A 19,702-nucleotide genomic window follows, 5' to 3' on the forward strand; every position below is an offset into this window, starting at 1 on the left:
CGGCGAATTTTTTCCGCGAATTTTCGTGGGCGTTTCGCGAATTTATTCGCTGGCGGCGAATCGCGCAAATTCGCCGCGAATTTGCGCCTGCCGAATAAATTCGCCCATCACTACTAGTCAATGTTGATGTAAAATCCTGTTTGCCTATTGTATACTCCACTGAGGATTGTGTATGTTCAATAAATGTGTTCATGGTTAAGTTATAAGAACCACTGGCGCCCAATTATTATACCCTGTATCCAGTTACAGTTTCACTACACCCTGCCTCCATACCGTTGCGAGGGCTGACTCCCTAAGATTATAGATCTCATCCGGAGCACATTTATTGGGAGTGGAGCTCAATAGTAGTGTACTACACACACAATTTACTATAGCGCTACAAATGTAATTTGGAGCTTTCTGGCTAAGGGGTTTCAGGATAATGGATCCCATACTTGTATAGGGAAGGTCAGGGTGCATTTGTGCTTCAAAATGGAGCAAAAATACCTGTTTCTGCCCTATACAGTGCTGCCTGTGTTCATCAACACTAGTGATGGGCGAATTTGCGCTGTTTCGCTTCGCCGAAAAATTTGCGAATTTCGCGCAAAATTCGCGAAACGGCGAAAAACTCGCGAAACGGCGCCGGCGTCTTGTTTTTGACGCCGGCGCCCGTTTTTGGCGCCGGCGCCCGTTTTTGGCGCCGGCGTCTGTTTTTTTGAAAAAATATTTTTTGACGCCGGCGAATTTTTGACGCGAATTTTCGCGGGCGTTTCGCGAATTCATTCGCTGGCGGCGAAACGCGCAAATTCGCCGCGAATTCGCGCCTGGCGAATAAATTAGCCCATCACTAATCAACACTATCTTCATGAGGGGCGGGAGGATGAAGGCTCCTAGGCAACCTCCCACCCATAACATACCCACCCACCAACTTGTGCATCATTCAGAAGTAGCGGTGTGGATTGGGTGCAAAGGTGCCCTTTACTTTCACTAAAGCAAGGACAAATGTGCAGGTGTATTTTAAGAACATTCAACCGATTCAAAATAAGTAGGCAATACACAATTGCAATGTTGTAAGGCCAGGTGACTATGAGCAATCTGGCCAAATTACCTCTGAAACAACAGAATCCAGAATCATGCCATAATACACAGATGGAGCCACTTCAGTAAGGCACTCGTTCTCCTTTGACTTGGATGGGAAAAATACTGCCTATACCAGAACCTAGACCGGTGAGCTGGCAATCGATTGGCAATATACCTACTTTAGTACTGAGCTAGTAGTTTGCAATGTTATCTTTGTACACATATGGAACCTGTTATGCTCGAGACCTGGTGTTTTCCGGATAATGGATCTTTCCATAATTTACATCTTCATACCTTAAGTCTACTAAAAAATCATGTAAATACAAAATAAGCCCAATAGGCTGGTTTTGCTTCCAATAAGGATTAACTATATCTTAGTTTGAATCAAGTACAAGCGACTGTTTTATTATTACAGAGAAAAAGGAAATAATGTTTTAAAAATTGGATCATTTGGATAAAATGGAATCTATGGGAGACGGTTTTTCTTTAATTCAAAGCTTTCTGGATAACGCTTTCCCACACTATCCCTTTTCACACACTGTTTAAAGGGCATGTAAAGTCTAAAATAGAATAAGGCTAGAAATGCTGTATTTTGTATACTAAACATGAACATGAACTTACTGCACCACAAGCCTAATCAAACACATAATTTATGCTTTCAAAGTTGACTACAGGGGTCACCATGTTGTAACTTTGTTATACATCTTTGCAAGACCAGACTGTGCACATGCTCAGTGTAGTCTGGGCTGCTTAGGGATCGTCATGCTTGAATTCTGCATGGCTGGGAAGTAAGGCGGGGGCTCCCCCTGCTGTTCATAAGTATGATTGTTTCCCTGCAGAGCAGTTAGGGACCATCTGACAATTTCTATCCACAGCAGTAAATGAAGGGAGAATTTCACTGCATACAGTCAGGTTTCTTATAAAAACAGTACACATTTTTTTAATTAAAGTATATTGGAGATAGGTTTCTTTTTCACTAAAGTAAAAATGGGATTTTATTTTTTTATATGCCCTTTAAGCAGTTAATATTGAATTAGAGGCCAACAACAATGTTCTATCATTTTCTTCCCACAAGGCATATTTGCCACTCTTTGATCATCTTCAGCTGGGAATGAGCCGTGGCATACATTGGCCACATTTTATTGATGGTGGCACATGAAACGTAGTCAGCATTCTTCCATGAAAACTTCTGTTAAAAGGCTATATATTGTGGCAGTAACACCTTGTGAAGTAACAGGGAGAAGTGTTATAACTGAATGATCTTAGGCTGGAATAGGGTAGTGCATTTCATATTATTTAATGTTGCTATAGGTGTTATTCCCTTTCGTTAAAGGCAGCAGTTTTGTCATGAAAAAAAAAAACCCTTTGCTGCACTGTACATGTGAACGTCCTCAATTATTGATCTATTGAGCTTGGAAGGCTATTTTTCGAAAAGTGGAGATTATGGGAAAAAATGGAATTCATTCATCAAGGTAATGGTTTATCTGATAGAAGTAAACCTGGAGCAGCTGGACTTGCTGAGTAATCATTGTAGACGTCTCACAACTCATCTGAGCAGCTTCTTCAGTTCAAAAATTATATTGTATCAGTCAGGTGAACTGAAGACGCTGCTCAGATGAGTAGTGAAAGGTCTTCAATGACTACTCAGCAGGTCTAGTTGCACTAGATTTACTTCTACTAGATACCCCTAGGATCAAACATTTGGACAAAAATAAATCAATAAAAAAAAAAACCTACAGAGATTTGCTAACAATTCTACAAACCATTTGCCCAATAGTCGCACTCTTTGCTTTGTATTATGACAGCGCTGCTCTCATTCTTGAAATGCTGCTGAAAATATGTAACCTTTTTTTTAATAAGAGAAGAAACCTCTTACATTTTGGACAAGGTTCCCTTTGATGCAGACATGGAATGACATGTCTCGATTAAGAAATATTTTGAGTATCACTTAAACACTCTTGTCAGAGTTACCTGATCCATGATGCCAGCAGCTCATGTTGTCTTTGACATTTTTCAAAGCAGGTCAGAAGAATTGACACAGGGATGTTCTTCTCCAATAGCTTCTTCCATGATGCAGTCAATACTGTACTGGGGAGGGAATGTCTTAGCACAATGTGAACGTGAGCCAGTGCACTGAACTGTATATTATGTCAAGAAGGAATCCATGTCCTGTCTGTGTTCACAACATGCCAATTCTACTTTATTGAAGGATGGAGTACAGAGCTACCTGTTGAGTGTGATGGTCGCTGAGTGGATGATAGAGTCAAATAATGCATGTTATCATGCTTTGATTATATAGTGCCAACACACCACCCATCACAGAGATTGTTTATCATCCAGAACAAGGACTTAAGAGGAAACTTGACTCTGGAGAAGAGGCTGAAGCCCAATAATTTGGTGATCGAAGCATAATCAAACCCATAGTCAAAGAACAGACAATGGGCAAGGCTGGCAGCAATCGGAATAGTCAGAAACTTAAAGAAATCAGCTATGTTAACCAATTTAGCACATACTGGAACTTTCCTAGAAATCATTTTATTTAAAATTTGGTGCCAAGTCATAATACTATGACATCACATGCTGGTGCCTTGTTACCTGGTGAGCACACATTTGTCACATCTTGGCAAATAAATAGATTGCAGAGATTTATATATGCTAAATGTTGTATCTTGTTGTGATGGACATATTGGCAAATAAATTCATTGCAGAGTGTTGTGGCGCATATATAGGCAAATAAATGTATCACAGAGTGTTGTGACAGATATTTAGGCAAGTAAATCGATTGCAGAGTATCATGACGGATATACTGTATAGGCAAATACATGGATACATGAGTGTTCTGGTGCATACAGTATATCAAGGGGCGCTCCACCAATGAAATGAGTTGAGGCACTCGCCTCAGGTGGCAGCACCCCCTTGTTTGCCAGGGGCAGCAAAAATGCCGCTCCAGGTAACTAAGAGCCAAATTTCTGCTTTTCAACACAGAAATTTGGTTCTTCTAGTGAAGAGAGTGCAATTGCGCTCTCTGCACTAGCAATGTGGACCGCCCGACCCCTCCAGCGCGACGTGGACTGCCTCCAACCCCCTCTGGCGCTGAAGAGGTGAGTGCCGTGGGGGGCGGCAAAAGGAAGGTCGTCTCAGGCGGCAAAATGACCAGGATCGCCCCTGAGTATATCTGCAAATAAATGTATCACAGAGTGTTCTGACAGATGTATTGACAAATAAATGGATTGCAGTGTTGTGACAGATATATAGGCAGATAAATATATTGCAGAGTGTCGTGAAACCCTGGTGAAAAACTTCGCTCAACGCTAGCGGTTATATAATAATACATGTGAGCTTTTTGTTGCCGGAACTATTTCATTCAAACTGAGTTTTGCAATTTTTTGTTTTTTGCATGAAGTTTAATGCAAATGATCTGCACTCACATTGAACAATTCAGTATTACTGTCGGCTGTTTTTCTGTTCAGCAAAGTCCATGGCTTGTTTGCATTTATCGGCTTTTTTTTTTTTCTTTATAAATCCTTTATGTCATCAGTAATTTCTTTCTCAATATGAAATGAGACAGATCTTCTTCAAAGACAGAGGTGCATTAAATAGTCCCACGTGTGTCATCAATAGGATGAGAAATGAGGTCTCATTACTAGCGGTTTAAGTCAGGAATAAAAATCTATCCACAGTTCTAACTTCTTTAAATCTAATCAATCATGAAATGATTTTCCCCATTAAACCATGGAGTTACATCACAGCCATTTAGACCCTTTACTTTCCACTAAAGTGGTGAAACGTCCATTTTTTTTATTTTTAAGTTCCATAGCTCCCTCTTCTGGCAAAGAGACCCATTGAAAAGTCTGGCGTTCATTTGCTAAATGGTACCGGAGAGTTGCAACTGAAGTTAAAAGCCTACCTGTAAATTAAATGATTTTCCTAAATTACAGCTGGCTGGAAGGCCATCTTTATTGGAGCTATACAAGCTATACCGTTAAGTTAACTTTTAGTATGTTACAGAATGGCTAATTCTAAGCAACTTTTCGGTTGGTCTTATTTATTTGTTATAGTTTTTTAATTATTTACTTGGTCTTCTGACTCCATCCAGCTTTCAAACGGGGGTCACAAGACCATCTAAAAAACAAATGCTCTGTAGGCTACACATTTATTGTTTTTGCTACTTTTAATAATTCGTCTTTTTATTCAGGCCCTCTGCTATTCATATTCCAGTCTCTTATTCAAACAATGTATGGTTGCTAGAGCAATTTGGACCCTATCAATCAGATTGCTAAAATTGCAAACTGGCAAATAAAAGCTCAAAAGCCACAAATAATAAAAAATAAAAACCAAATGCAAATTGTCTCAGAATATCATAGTACATCATACTAAAAGGTAACTCAGAGGTGAACAACCCCTTTAAATGGCCTCTATATCAGATACCACTGAAACAGGGACTGAAAGTGTTGGGTAATATGTCTTTATAACTAGAGAAACCCGAGTGGAACCCCATCCTAGTGGGCCCCAGGTTGTGATGTCAGAAGTGGTGGGGTCCTCTGGTGGGCCTGGTCTGACACTAATTCTACTTTGCCTTTAGGTTCTGTGTGCTCAAACAAAATAAGGCAGGAGGCGCTACCTTGAAGGCCAACCTTCTCAAACTTAGTGTTGGCTTGCTATTCAACAAACTATATATACATTTGTTTATATTGTAAAACTGTTCCCTCAAACTCCAAGATGCTTCATTCAAATGTTATTAGAACTGAAAGGGAAGATGATGGACTACCATGTTCTGGTGCTCCAAGATTGACAATTTTTAACTAAATATTAAAGCAGCTATAAATAAAGCAAGGAATCCAGCACCAGGATCTGAATTACATGTATATATAGTTAGAACAGTCCAGGGTGGGACTGGTGAGTGCAGGGCCCACTGGGGCTTCCGTCCCAGGGGCCCCCGCTACACCCCCCACACCCCCCATGGGGCCCCCACTGTGTGGCCTACACCTCCCTATAGGGCCGCCACTGACCCCCCTACCCCCTCTCCTGAGCATATACCTTTAAAGTGCCGTAAACACGTCAGGGGAGGGAGATCTATGGCCTGGAGGAGAGCTGGCGAGGATCGGGTCTGGGCCGGTGGGGACCACCAGTGCTGGGGCCCTGTCCCAGCGGCCTAGACTGACCCTGGAACACTTAAAGGAGAATTCAACCCTAAACTTAAAAAAACCCCTACCTCCCTACCCTACATAGACCCCCCTCACTCCTCCCCCCAGCCTAAGTATTACCCCGGGCAAATTCCCCTAACGTTTTACTTACCCCCCTAGTGCAGATTCAGGCATCGGAGTTCACGGGCGCCATTTTCAGCTGCTTTGGGAACCTTTTTCCTAATTTACAAACAGAAACTAAGGTGCTATGAGCTCTTTCTATAGGGATTTTACAGACATGTCACTGTAAGGGGTTGGTGGCCAGTAAAAACATTAAGCCCTGCCACCAGTCCACGGCCAGTGTTTAGTGCAATGTGCCAACTAAATCCAGTGTCCGACTGGCCCACCGGATACCAGAAACAGGTGTCAGTGGGCTTCTAACCATTTAGCCTATTTCATGGTCATAACCTATTTCTTTATGGGGGAAAAATGCTTAATAATGGAAGAACATAGTAAGTAGATATAAAAGATTTGGAGAATAAAGAGGTTGATTGAGGAGAGGAGGAATAGTTCGGAAAGTGGGCCCACGGTGTAAGGTTTTCTGGCATCCTAGTCCGACACTGACCCAACCTGCCTGACCCACAAGTGAACCTATTGGTCCTATAGGTTTTTGGCTCAACCTGCACATCACTGTTCCTTTCACAGTTTTGGAAGAATTAATTCATCTGTTTAAAAAAAGAAAATACAACAGATTAAAAACAATCACAAGTGGCCAATGTAAAGAAACCTTTTTATGTAAATCATTTTCCTTTAATGGAATCCCATGATGCAATGCTTTGTGCCTGTGCATTCCGTGGGTTCCCTTTCTCTAATTGGCCTGTTATTCCTATACACATGTCTCCAAATAACTCATATTGTGCATTAGGAAATGTTAATTCATCAACAATGCGTTTAGCGGCGGTTAAAAAGGAATGCACAAAAAACAGCAGGACTGATGTATCTGCTCTTGCTCCTTAGAGTAAATAAAAGCTATTCATAAAGCAATTGATTAAAAACAAACCACGAACCCTGTGTGTATTGCGAGCACATTCGGAAAGTCTTTTCCGATGACAGTTGAAAGAAAGCACATCTCAGCAGCGCCTATTAAATGCATTTGTTTACTTAAAAACTACAAGCGAGGGCCAGATTTTGGACTTTAAGGGAATGCCTTTTTTTTCTTGATTCTTCACAAAGAACAGAACATGAGTCTAAACTCAAGGGGAAAAAAAAAAGTAAAGTCTACGTTTTCTTGCAAGAATCTACAAGTCTAGCGGAGCAGTATGGTATTTTTTTTTTAACTTGTAATTCTATTTGTTGATTTTTTTTTTTTTCTCGGGGTGACAATTTACATCACTGGCAAAGTACTTTGGCCATCTGTGTTACTCGCTGTATCTTGATTGAGATCAAATCTGAAAGCTTCTAAAAAGATACACAAACCACAATGTGACAAATAAGTCTGCTTTTGTTTGACACGGCAAACAAGACTTTCATCAGCCCACAGAAAGGATCCCATGTTTTTTATCCCTAATTCTGTTGTCTGCAGAAAAATTCTCAAGTAATTAATGCATTTTGGCTCGAGTGGGCAAAAAAAATGTATATTTAAATCAGAAAATAGATCAGAATTTTAATGGCTGCCCGTTGGACATCGAAAACAAATAAAATTGCACTTTTATATGATGCACATTTGTTATATTCAGCCAAAACGATGTATGTTTACATTTACAACTCAACAGGTTTATACAGGTATGGGACCTGTTATCCAGAATGCTCAGGACCTGGGGATTTACGGATAACACATCTTTCCGTAATTTGGATCTCCATACTTTAGGGCAGAGAAAGACGAGAAAATTCTGGGAGATTTAGTCCCCCAGGCAACAAATTGCCTCCCCACCGGAGCACTTTGTTTTCCGAAAGTCGCCTGAAAGTCGCCTCACGGGGGAAACTTCGGGCGACTTCGGGAAAATGAGTGCCACCCCCAGGCGATTTAGATTCTAGCCTGGCGGGGAAGCAGTTCTGGGAGATTAGTCACCCAAAGAAGAGGTGATTTGTAGCCGAATCTTCTCATCTGTCTCTACCCTTAGGGCTCTTACTCACTGGCGTTCTGACCTGCACTCCCCTGCGTTCCGTTTTTTGGCGTTCAGCCGCAGGGGAGCGCAGGAATAGACGCATTACATTTTTTCCAATGGGGCTGTACTCACTCAGGCGCGTGTAGGCGCCGAACGCAGGAAAAATGCAGCATGTTGCGTCTCAACCTGCGTTCGGCGCCTACACGCACCTGAGTGAGTACAGCCCCATTTGAAATAATGTAATGCGTCTATTCCTGCGCTCCCCTGCGGCTGAACGCCAAAAAACGGAACGCAGGGGAGCGCAGGTCAGAACGCCAGTGAGTAAGAGCCCTTAAGGGGCAGATTTATCAAGGGTTGAATTTCGTGTTCATGGGAGTTTTTTTAGACTCCCATAAACTCCCATGAACTCGAAATTCAACCAATCGAAATTTATCATTAAGTTTGCATTTTTTAAACTCGGGTGAATGGGATTGACCCGAAAACTTGAATCGAATACGATACGAGTTTTAAAACTCAATTCAAATGTCAGGAAGGATACAAACAACTCCAAATTGATCCCAGGATGTCTTCCAAAGGCTAAAACAGCAAAGCGGCAGATTTTTGGTGGCGATTAGTCGAATTCAAGTTCTTAAAGGGCCAGTGTATGATACATTTTGAAAATCAAATTCGAATTTTTTTTAAAAAACTCAAAATTTTAACAATTCCATAGCCGAATTTGACAGTTTTGCCCATAAAAACAAAAAAAATTGGAATTCGAAAATTTTAAATTTGAATTCGAAATTCGAATTTTAACTTTGACTCTTGAAAATCTGCCCATAAGTCTGCTATATATATAATTTATATTATGAGCTCAGGGTGGCTCAACTAAATGTTGGACTACAAATGGATTCTCATTCTCAAACCAAAATAGCCTGAAAAGACACTTCTAAAAAAGAGGCAACAGAACAATTACCCCAGGTGCTGATTAACATGGGTGCTAAAGTGCACCAGGGCAGTTAGCAACAGCAACCATTTAGCATTTTGTTTTAATTAATTAATTAAGTTAAAAAATAAAATCAAAGGTCTCATTGGTTGCTGAGATTAACTGCAATGGTGCAATTTAACACCTCTTTCAGCAAATCAGCCCCTAAATTTCTTGGACCAGATATGGTCTTACCATAATTTGTGGTTAGACATCAAAATCCCAGGGCTCGGCTTCCTCTAACATTCCCTAGTTGTTTCCTCTAAGTGCAAAGAGTTGTGAGTACAAAACTCAGTTTGAGCATGCAAGAATTCTTCTGCAAAACGGGACAAATCCGCCCATCACTAGGGGTGATGTTGGGTTTGGTGTTCTGAATGCTCTATCCGACAAAGCTCTAGTACTCTAAAGGTGGCCATACACAGGCAGATGAAGCTGCTGAGATCAGTCCTTTAGACCAAGTCTGCAATTTATCTGCCCATGTATGGAGGTTTCCGACGGGTCTTCCCGATCGATATCTGGCCACGATATTGATTGGGAAGGTTTCATTTTTCCACCGACCGACCTGTTGGTGCCCGTTGCTCCTCATTGTAAGCCGATCGTTCGGCCCTAGGGCTGAATGTTTGGATTACCCCAATATAGCCCTGCCATTGGTGGGCATATCGAGGAAAGATCCGCTCGTTTGGCAATGTCGCCAGACGAGCGGATCTCTTCATGTATGACCAGCTTTAGACCAACATATCTGCTCAAGATCTAGCCTGACAACCTAGACTTATACTGGACAACCATGCAGCAGGCATGGTGGCTGCCATCTTTGACCGTGTCATATCTGGTATCTAGTGATCGCTGACCAGGTTCATGGTCACCGGAAGCTTGCCTGGTGATGACTGCAGCGGAACCAGATATTAGATGTCATGTAGCTGAATGCAGCATTCATCTACCCCTTGCAGTGCAACTCTACATTTACAGACCACATATGGGGGTTGAGAGAACTTTCTGTGGAATTTCTGCCATTTAGTGCCACCGTTCCAAGAATGCCAATTGGTACAGGAATTCCTGTTGAAAACTGTGGCACCTGCTATGCAAACCCACTGTGCACAGATATGCTGATTAGTGTTGCCCTTTAGTTTGTTAATCAAGCAACTAATTTGCCTGCAATGAAAGAGAGTCCCTAGTGATCAGTTACCCTGCATAATGGCAGTGCAATTACTCAGCTCTCCAGCGAAGCCCTTGCCATGTATGAGAGCACCTGTTTTATTAAGCATGATAGCATTCAGTTGGAAATCACTATAAAATCACTCAAGTGCAATTTCTTTTGGTTGGAAGTAAATTTGATTATTCATTTAGGTGGGAAGTCGATTCAGTCATTCAAAATGACCAGACTTGCACTCCCCCCCAAAAAAACATAGCCCACCCTCATGATAAAAATTTGAACTAACTTTTCACTTTACATTCATTACTAATGTTCAAAACAGTATAGTAACTACCTAATAGTTAGGGGGGGGACCTAGTTTAGACCTGAATCACACCTGCCCCATCCAATTCATAATTTGCATTCAGTGTCGGACTGGCCCACCGGGCTACCAGACAAACTCCCGGTGGGCTCATATGTCAGTGGGCCTCTTGCTTCTAACCATTTAGCCTATTTCATGGTCATTTCTTATTTCTTTATGGGAAAAAATGCTTCATAATGGAAGAATATGTAAGTAGATATAAAAGACTAGGGGCAAATTTACTTACCTTCGAAGTTGCGCCAGCGTTGGCTTCGCCACACTTCACCAATCAAAGTTTTGCCAGGGCGCCGCCAATTCACTAAAATCCAAAGTTGCGCTCAGGGAGTCGAAAGGTAGCGAAGTTGTGCTAGAGTTAATTCATCAAGCAAAGCGAAGTTGCGCTAGTGATGCCTAATTTGCATATGGCGCCAAGTTAAAGTACAATGGACGTATATATATATAGCAGCGAATACATTACATTACACAAGCCTGGGAAAGCTTCATATAAAATAAAGTTGTTATTTTGCCCTTTACATGTGCCCACTTTATAGTTTAGGTGCCATATGTTAGGAAATGTAGGGGGGAAGGAGGGTACCCCCAAAAAAAATGTACGATCTTTTTCAGCCTATGACCCTTTAAAAAGTAAAAGACGCCAGCGTTTTTTGGGACTTAGAAAAAATGTAAACTTTTTTTGAAGCAAGCCCTATCTACTCTATTGCACTTCGCCTGTTTTGAGGTGGCGAAGGCAAGTCTGGCGCAACAGGTAACGTTCATTAAAATGCGCAAGTTAGTGAATTAGCGTAGTTACATCGTCCCTTCGCCATAGCGCAACTTCATCTGGCGTAAGGGTGTGAAGTAGCGCTAGAGTAGGTCCACTTCGCTGGCGAATTTACGCCAGCACCCATTAGTAACGAAATGACGTCACGCTGGCGAATTTTCGCTAGCGTTAGCCACTTTGCCCTTTAGTAAATTTGCCCCTAGGAGTATAAAGAGGATGAGTGAAGAGATGAGGAATAATATTTTGGAAAATGGGCCCATGGTCTAAGGTTTTCTGGTGGGACCCTGGCATTCCAGTCCGACACTGTTTGCATATGCAGGGGTCTGGGGGGTCACTGCAATAAGGGGGAACGGAAAAAGTAAACTGTTAAACTATTGAAAGCAGCGTATGTTTATTGATATTTTCGGCACCAGGGTGTAACTATAGAGGATGCAGACCCTGCGACTGCACGGAGGCCCAGGAGGTATACATCCGCTCGAATGCAACGCTTTTGGTTGCCTGGCAATGTTCAGCTTTGAGGCTTAAAATTTCATCTGTTATCTGATTGGTGGCCCTTAATTACCACAAAAAAACACAAATATTAAAAAATGAAAACCAATTGCAAACTGTCCCAGAATATCCCTCTATCATACTAAAAGTTAACTCAGAGGTGAACAACCCTTTTAAGGTGCCAATGTATGCTAAGTTGGGATGCAACAAACCCTACATTAGGGATTTGGCTAAGCCTGAATCTTTCAGGAAGGATTTGTCCTAGTCCTGAACCAAATCCAAACCCAAACTTGTATATGCAAATTATGGAACAGAAGGGGGAAAGAACTAAAGATCCCCTATAGTCACATGATTTGAAGGGTTTGGATTTGGTTCAGTCAGGCTCCTGGGTTCCGCCTTGTTTGAACCTGACTGAAAAAGGCTTATATTCAGCCAAATCTCAAAACTGAATCCAGGATTCTGTATATTCCTAATGTTAAGGATTGTAGTTGTACTTTGGTCATCAAAATTAATAAATACATTATAATGTACAACATTTCCACCCTACTACTTTAGTTTCTTTTTAAAGGATTTTTAAACTCAGTTCCCTTTCCTTCTCCTTTAAGCACTGGGCTGTGTTGCTCCCTCAGCGCTACTCTGTGCATTTTATACCAGAATCAGAGCAAGGTGCAAAGTGCAGAGGACATATATTCTCTGTAATTCAGCACTACTGGTTGTGATTTTGCATCCCTAAGGCTGGAACTACACAATGCGCCTTCTTTAGATCCAACGCGCTGAGAGGAAGCGCATGCGAGGAGATGGATGCGGCCAGGGTCAGATTGGAGTAATGAAGGCCCACCAGGACTGCCACATGAAGGCCCCTCCAGGCAGTCACCAGAGGCCCCCTCCAGCTTCCCTCTGCAAGCCTCCCGGCTTTCCTCTGGACAGGCCTGCTCGAAGCCTGTGCATCCTGTGCCTGCGTGAATGCTGTTACACCGAGTGCCTGCACAGAAGCACAGCAGCGAAAGTTTTTTAAGGGAGCGCCCGATCGGAGGAACGTGGCTTGGCCGGCAGGGCCCATGAGGGACAGCGCCCACCAGGTTTTTTCCCGGTGTCCCGTCAGCCCAGTCCGACACTGGATGCAGCGAATATAAGGTAAGTAATAGAAATTAGGGATGCACCGAATCCACTATTTGGGATTCTGACGAATCCCCGAATCGTTGGTGAAAGATTCGGCCGAATACCGTACCGAATCCGAATCCTAATTTGCATATGCAAATTAGGGTCAGGGAAGGAAAAAGTGGGAAAAAATTTCTTTTGTGGTCGAAAAGTCACGTGATTTCCCTACCTGCCCCTAATTTACATATGCAAATTAGGATTCGGATCCGGTTTGGCCAAGCACAAGGATTCAGCTGAATCCGAATCCTGCTGAAAAAGGCCGAATCCTGGCCGAATCCCAAACAGAATCCTGGATTCGGTGCATCCCTAATAGAAATGTTGGAGCTTGTTGCTGCGTGCATCCTCTGCACATTGCATCTTTATCTGACAGTCGTGTCGTATGCATGAACCTTGGCATAAATACCCAGAAAAGTGATGGTTGCTACAGTGAGATTAAGGGTCGGACTGGTCTGGCGGGACACCGGGAAAAATCCCTGTGCTGTTGGGCCAGCTATAAGAAAGAATACTGGTATACATCACTCTTAAAACAAGAATAAAGTATTTGTATTTATTTTATTGGTAGATTAGTCAAACTCCATCAGGCGCAAAGTAAATAATTTCCTCCACCCCTTCACGTACAACTAACATAATATAGCTCATTACTGAGCTGTATGGACTTAGTACCATACTCATACTTTCTATCATAACAATCCATACATCTCAGTAATATTCCTTTCCTTATTTTCAGAAAGTCAACATAAAGGTACAACAACAACAACAAAAAAAGAGGGGCAGTTGGATTCGGAACAAAAGGAAGGAAGTATGGAAAATAATCCGCTTACCAGTCTCCACGTGTTATGTTTAAAAATGAATTAAAAATCTATATTGCTCATGGATAATGGATTTTCATAACATGTGATAAATAAAATAAATGTAACAGTGCTAGCTGCTCTTTTGAAGATTTAAAAGCACAGCAAACTGCAGAAGCCAAACCCATTTCTAATGTAGAAAGGCTTTAATAAGTCTGAGTGACTATGAGCTTGTATTATGGCACAGCACCATAGCTTACTTACAGTGATTTCCCAATGGTTTAGCACTTACCATAGTTTATTATAAGGGTTATGGTCCTGTGCTCTTTCAGTTTTAATTGTATGTTTAAAAGAGAACGAGGCTGTCCAGAGCTTTATTAGCCCAGCTTTATTAGCCCAAGGTGACCATGGCCTCCAGGGTCAGACTGGGCCGGCGGGACACTGGGAAAAAAACCCAGTTGGCCCCTGCTCTTGTGTGAATCGGTGACCCAGACCCGCTCCCTGTCACCACTGCCCTGAATTCACTCCTGGTTGCGAAAGGTATGAGTTAGTGTGCACGGGGTGTGGGGGGCATGCATGAGCAGGGGGTGGGTGAGTGTTTGCAGTAGGGGCCACAGAGTGGGCTTTGCAGTATGGGTGGGGGTTAGAGGGGGACCCAGAGACAGTAGCCCTGGTGAGTCCGGGCCCCCCAGTCTGGCCCTGCAGGGCCTTTCAGCAGTTCAGATCTGTGCCTCATAATGCCTACAGTAGATTTCTTTAGTGGATATTCCCAGCACTTGCTCTGTGCTGCCGTCAGTTACCTGATCTTAGGGACCAACTCACAATATAATTTGATGGGAATCACAAAAATGCTTTCTTAAAGAAAACAAATGCTGCAGCAACAGTTTTGTTCCTATTTGTTGCCTATATTTGATTTAATGGGAATTTGATGGGAATAACAAATGCTGCTTGTTCCTATTTATTGCCTTTATATGCTCAAAACAGTTCCAAAGAATAGAGAAAACCCCCACAGACCAGTGCCTGATGGTATGCAACGTTATCTCATTGTACTCAGTTTAGCATCAGGGAATAAGGAAACAACCAAGGACAATACTTCATGGTTTATTTTCACTCGTCTATCATCAAAACATTTCATAATTTCAGGGACTGTTAACTCCTATTGCATGCCTGGGAATGAATATTGCATGCTTGGTTCCAGACATATGAATAGCAGTGTTTTTACAAGCACTCCCCCAGCAGGAATCTCGGCCATGAAACACTGCTCTGCTGTGAGATTTCTTTTATTCCCGGAAGAAAAGGATATTAAACTGTTCACCTGACTTGTTTTAGTATGTGGGGCTCTATTTTCTATTTATTATAGCACCTATACAAGTGATAGGCCCCCATTAAAGCTGATACTTGTAGTTCTGCAACAGCTGGAGTGACCACAGTTGTGTTTCCCTCATCTATTGGTTCGTAGGTCAATGAAAAAGAAGATAAATGTTGATTCTGCCTTAAAGGGGTGGTTCTTCTTTATGTTCATTTTTAGAATGTTATAGAATAGCTAATTCTAAGCAACTTTTCAGTTGGTCTTCATCTCTTATTTTTTATAGTTTTTGAATTATTTGCCTTCTTCTTCTGACTCCTTCCAGCTTTCAAAAGGGGGTCACTGACCCCATCAAAAAACAAATGCTCTGTAAGGCTACAGATTTATTGGTATTGCTGCTTTTTATTACTTATCCTCCTATTCATATTCCAGTCTCTTATAGTGATGGGCGAAACTGTGCAGTTTCGCTTTGCAGAAAAATTTGCGAATTTACAGCGAAGTTTGCAAAACAGTCAAAAATGTGGAGTCAAGGGGCGTCAAAATAATTTTGACGCACGTCAATTTTTATACGCGCAACTTTTTGGTCCAAATGCATTAAAGTCAATGGGCGTCCGAATAATTTTAACGTGGCAGATTTTTCACCGGCAAATTGTTGCCACAGTTTCACAAATTAATTTGCTTGCTGCGAAATGAGGAAATTTGCAGCGAATTAGTGTTTGCCGAATTTATTCGCCCATCTCTTATTCACATCAATGCATGGTTGCTAGGGTCATGTGGACCCTAGCAACCAAATTGCTGAAATTTCAAACTGGATAGCTGCTGAATAAAAGGTTAAATAACTCAAAAATGAAAAATGAAAACCAACTGCAAATTGTCTCAGAATATCACTCTCTACATCATACTTACAGTTAATTTAAAGGCGAACACCCACTTTAAGGTGGCACTCCTAAAATGAATTTTAAACTATTTAACTGCTGGACTTATGGTCCCCAAAATCTTTCAGAATGACTGTATATTTTTTAGTTTTTTGAAGTCCTGGATCATTGCTGCTATTGACAAGCTGAAACTTTAGGCTGCTGCAATAAATTCAGTGTATAAAATACGGCATTTTTATCCATATTCATTTTTTAGGGTTTAGTTCTCCTTTAAGCATGAATTAACCCCAATACAATTTGTTTTCCTCCAATAAGAATAAATTATATATTAGTCAGCAACAAGTGCAAACTGAAGGAAAAGGAAATCATTTAACCAAAGATTTACTTAAATGGGAGATGGCTATTCTGTATTTTGGAGCTTTCTGGATAAGGGATCATATACCTGTATAAATAAAAAAAGTTGTAACTTCTATTTAAAGTCATAATAACTAGCTATCTGATCTTTGTATACAAGCACATTTCTTTCTGCTACGCCAGTTAATTTACTCTCATTCAAGTTATCTTTGCTGAAGCAAATCCCCTTATCGTAAGCAAGAAAGCCATTCCTTTAAGTAAAGTGTTAATGTAACCAACTTCCTCTGAGAGATTCATTCACCCTTAAAGTAAACGATTAACTTGTCTTCTATGGAAATATTGTGATATCAGAATTCAGCGCTTCCCTGCTCACTCACTGTATCGTTCCATTGTTCTATATGGTGACGGTATCATTACTCTGCTCTCTTTTGGATTCTCCCTTCCTGAGTTACAGTAAATGTTAGTTATATACAGGTATAGGATCCGTTTAGGGTTGCCACCTGCCCGTTTTTGACCCAGACAGCCCATTTTTTTGACGGACTGCACGGGTCAAACTTGCCCGCCCGGTTTTCCGGGCAATGTTTCCTATGATTGAAGTGGAAACCGGCCAATCGCCAGTCTCCGCGTCATAGCCCACCCCTGACATCACTGTCCCACCTCCGTTGTGTCATGGACCCACTGCATCACGGCCCCACACCGGGCAGAAAGTTGGCAACCCTAGATCCGTTATCCGAAAACCCGTTATCCGTAAAGCTCCGAATTCTGGCAAGGCCGTTTCTTATAGGCTCCATTTTATCCAAATAATCCAAATTTTAAAAAATGATTTAATTTTTCTCTGTAATAATAAAACAGTAACTTGTACGTGACCCAAACTAAGATATAATTAATCCTTATTGGAAGCAAAAACAGCCTATTTGGGTTTATTAAATGGGGGCAGATTTATCAAAGGTCGAAGTGAAAATTCAAATTAAAAAAAAATTAGATTCGAATTTGAAAAAAAATAGAAATTTATCAGGTACTGTCTCTTTAAAAATTCAACTTCGACCATTCACCATCTAAAACCTACTGAATTGCTGTTTTAGCCTATGGGGGCCTTAGAACCTATTTGGAACAATTGGTGGACTTGAAAAATCTAAGTTTTTTTTTAAAAACTTTGATTTGAATGTGCTATTACTTCAGATGAATTCAGACGAATGAATTTTAAAAAAAAAATTCAAATTTCGAAATTCGACCCTTGATAAATCTGCCCCTTAATGTTCACATGAAAAAAAAAAATGCCCCCGCCAGAGCTAGGCTACCCACACCGGGAGGGAGCAGCCACGTCCGTTCACTCGCATGACGTCATGACGTTCACTCGCATTCGCATAATGAAAAGCTGACGTCACATGCACGCTATGCGTATGCGAGTGACCGGACATGGCTGCTCCCTCCGGGGGGGCATTTTTTTTAAAAAAAGCTACTGTTATCCACAACTGGAATGCAGGCTCTAATAGCAAAACTTTGGTTGGGGATAATATTCAAATGATTGCTGTGCATATTCGGAACACATTTGATCACTAAAGCTGCCTGTACATTGACACTACAGATTTCTGCACATAGTTTATATTATATCAATTATCATGTGTAATCAGTGTGATACGCCACAGTATGGGGCAGATTTATCAAGGTTTGAAGTGAAAATTCAAAGTAAAAAAAAAATCAGAATTTCAAGCTATTTTTTGTGTACTTCGGTTATCGAATCGGCCATAATTCAATTCAACTTTTAAAAGAAATGAGACTATTCAAATATCGAAATGTATCATGTACTGTCTCTTTAAAACCTCTATAACCTGCCGAATTGCTGTTTTAGCCTATGGGGGGACCTCCTAGAACCCATTTGTTGTCAATTGATGAACTTTGAAAAATCAAAGTTTTTTTGGGGCAAATACTTTGATTCGAATTTGATCAAATGCACTAAAACTTCGTTTCGAATAAAGCCTATTCACCCGAAGTTAAAAACTTAGATTTTTTTAATAAATTACGATTAGGCTTTTTTTAATCGAATTTCAAAGTTATGGGAGTTCAAAAAAACTCCCATTAATTCGAAAGTCGACCCTTGATAAATGTGCCCCTATATGCATGAATCTTAGCAGCACTCGGACAAAAAGGAACACATTCCACTAGTTACAGACAAGTTTGTTTGTATTAACAGAAAAATACATGTAGTATTTCAGCAAAAAAAATGACTTTACTGCCATCTAGAGAACACTAAGGGGCAGATTTATCAAGGGTTGAATTTCGAAGTGGAAAATACTTCGAAATTCGACCATCGAATAGAATCCTCTGACATTTGAAGTAGGAGGATTTTATGTTTCGTATGATCGTACTCCGATCGTACTTCGAATCATATGATTCGAGCGATTTAATCAGACGATTTTCTTTTGAACACAAAAAACGTAGAAAATTGCTCTAGAAGGTCCCCAAAGGCTAACATAACAATTCGGCAGGTTTAAGTTGGCGAAGTATTGAAGTCTAAGTTTTTTTAAAGAGACAGTACTTCGATTATCGAATGGTCGAATTTTTCGATTTTTATTCAAATCGAAGTCAAGTCAAAGTCCTAGTATCCTATTCGATGGTCAAAGTATTGAAATTACTTCGAATTTCGACCAATTAATTAAAATACTTTGAATTCGAATATCGAAGTCGAAGTATTTTTCACCAAATTTGGCCATCGAACGATCGAACTAAAATCGTACGTTCGAACGATTAAGTAGTTCGAATTGAACGATTTGAACAATTTAAGCGAACGATTGAACGATTTTACTTCGATGTGTGAAGACTTAGAAAAATGCTGTAGAAGGTCCCCATAGGCTAACATAGCACTTTGGCAGGTTAATTTGGCGAAGTATTGAAGTCTAATTTTTTTTAAAGAGACAGTACAAACTATTTTACTTCCAATCGAATTCGAAGTAAATTCAAAGTCGTAGTATCCTATTCGATGCATCCAAAAAATTACTTTGAATTTCACATTTTTTTACTTCGAAAATTCCCTTGAATTCAACCCTTGATAAATCTGCCCCTTAAACAGATTACAGAGGCCCCAGTCATTTTTACTGTACAGTTTATAGAATTTGACTATTCACCCTCAAAAACCTGACAAATTAGGCTATGGGGGACCCCCTGAATCAATTTGGAGTCATTTGGTGGACTTTTTAAAAAAAAATAATGTTTTTTTTA

This window comes from Xenopus laevis, chromosome 6S, assembly GCF_017654675.1.
Source record: "Xenopus laevis strain J_2021 chromosome 6S, Xenopus_laevis_v10.1, whole genome shotgun sequence".
NCBI lineage: Eukaryota > Metazoa > Chordata > Amphibia > Anura > Pipidae > Xenopus > Xenopus laevis.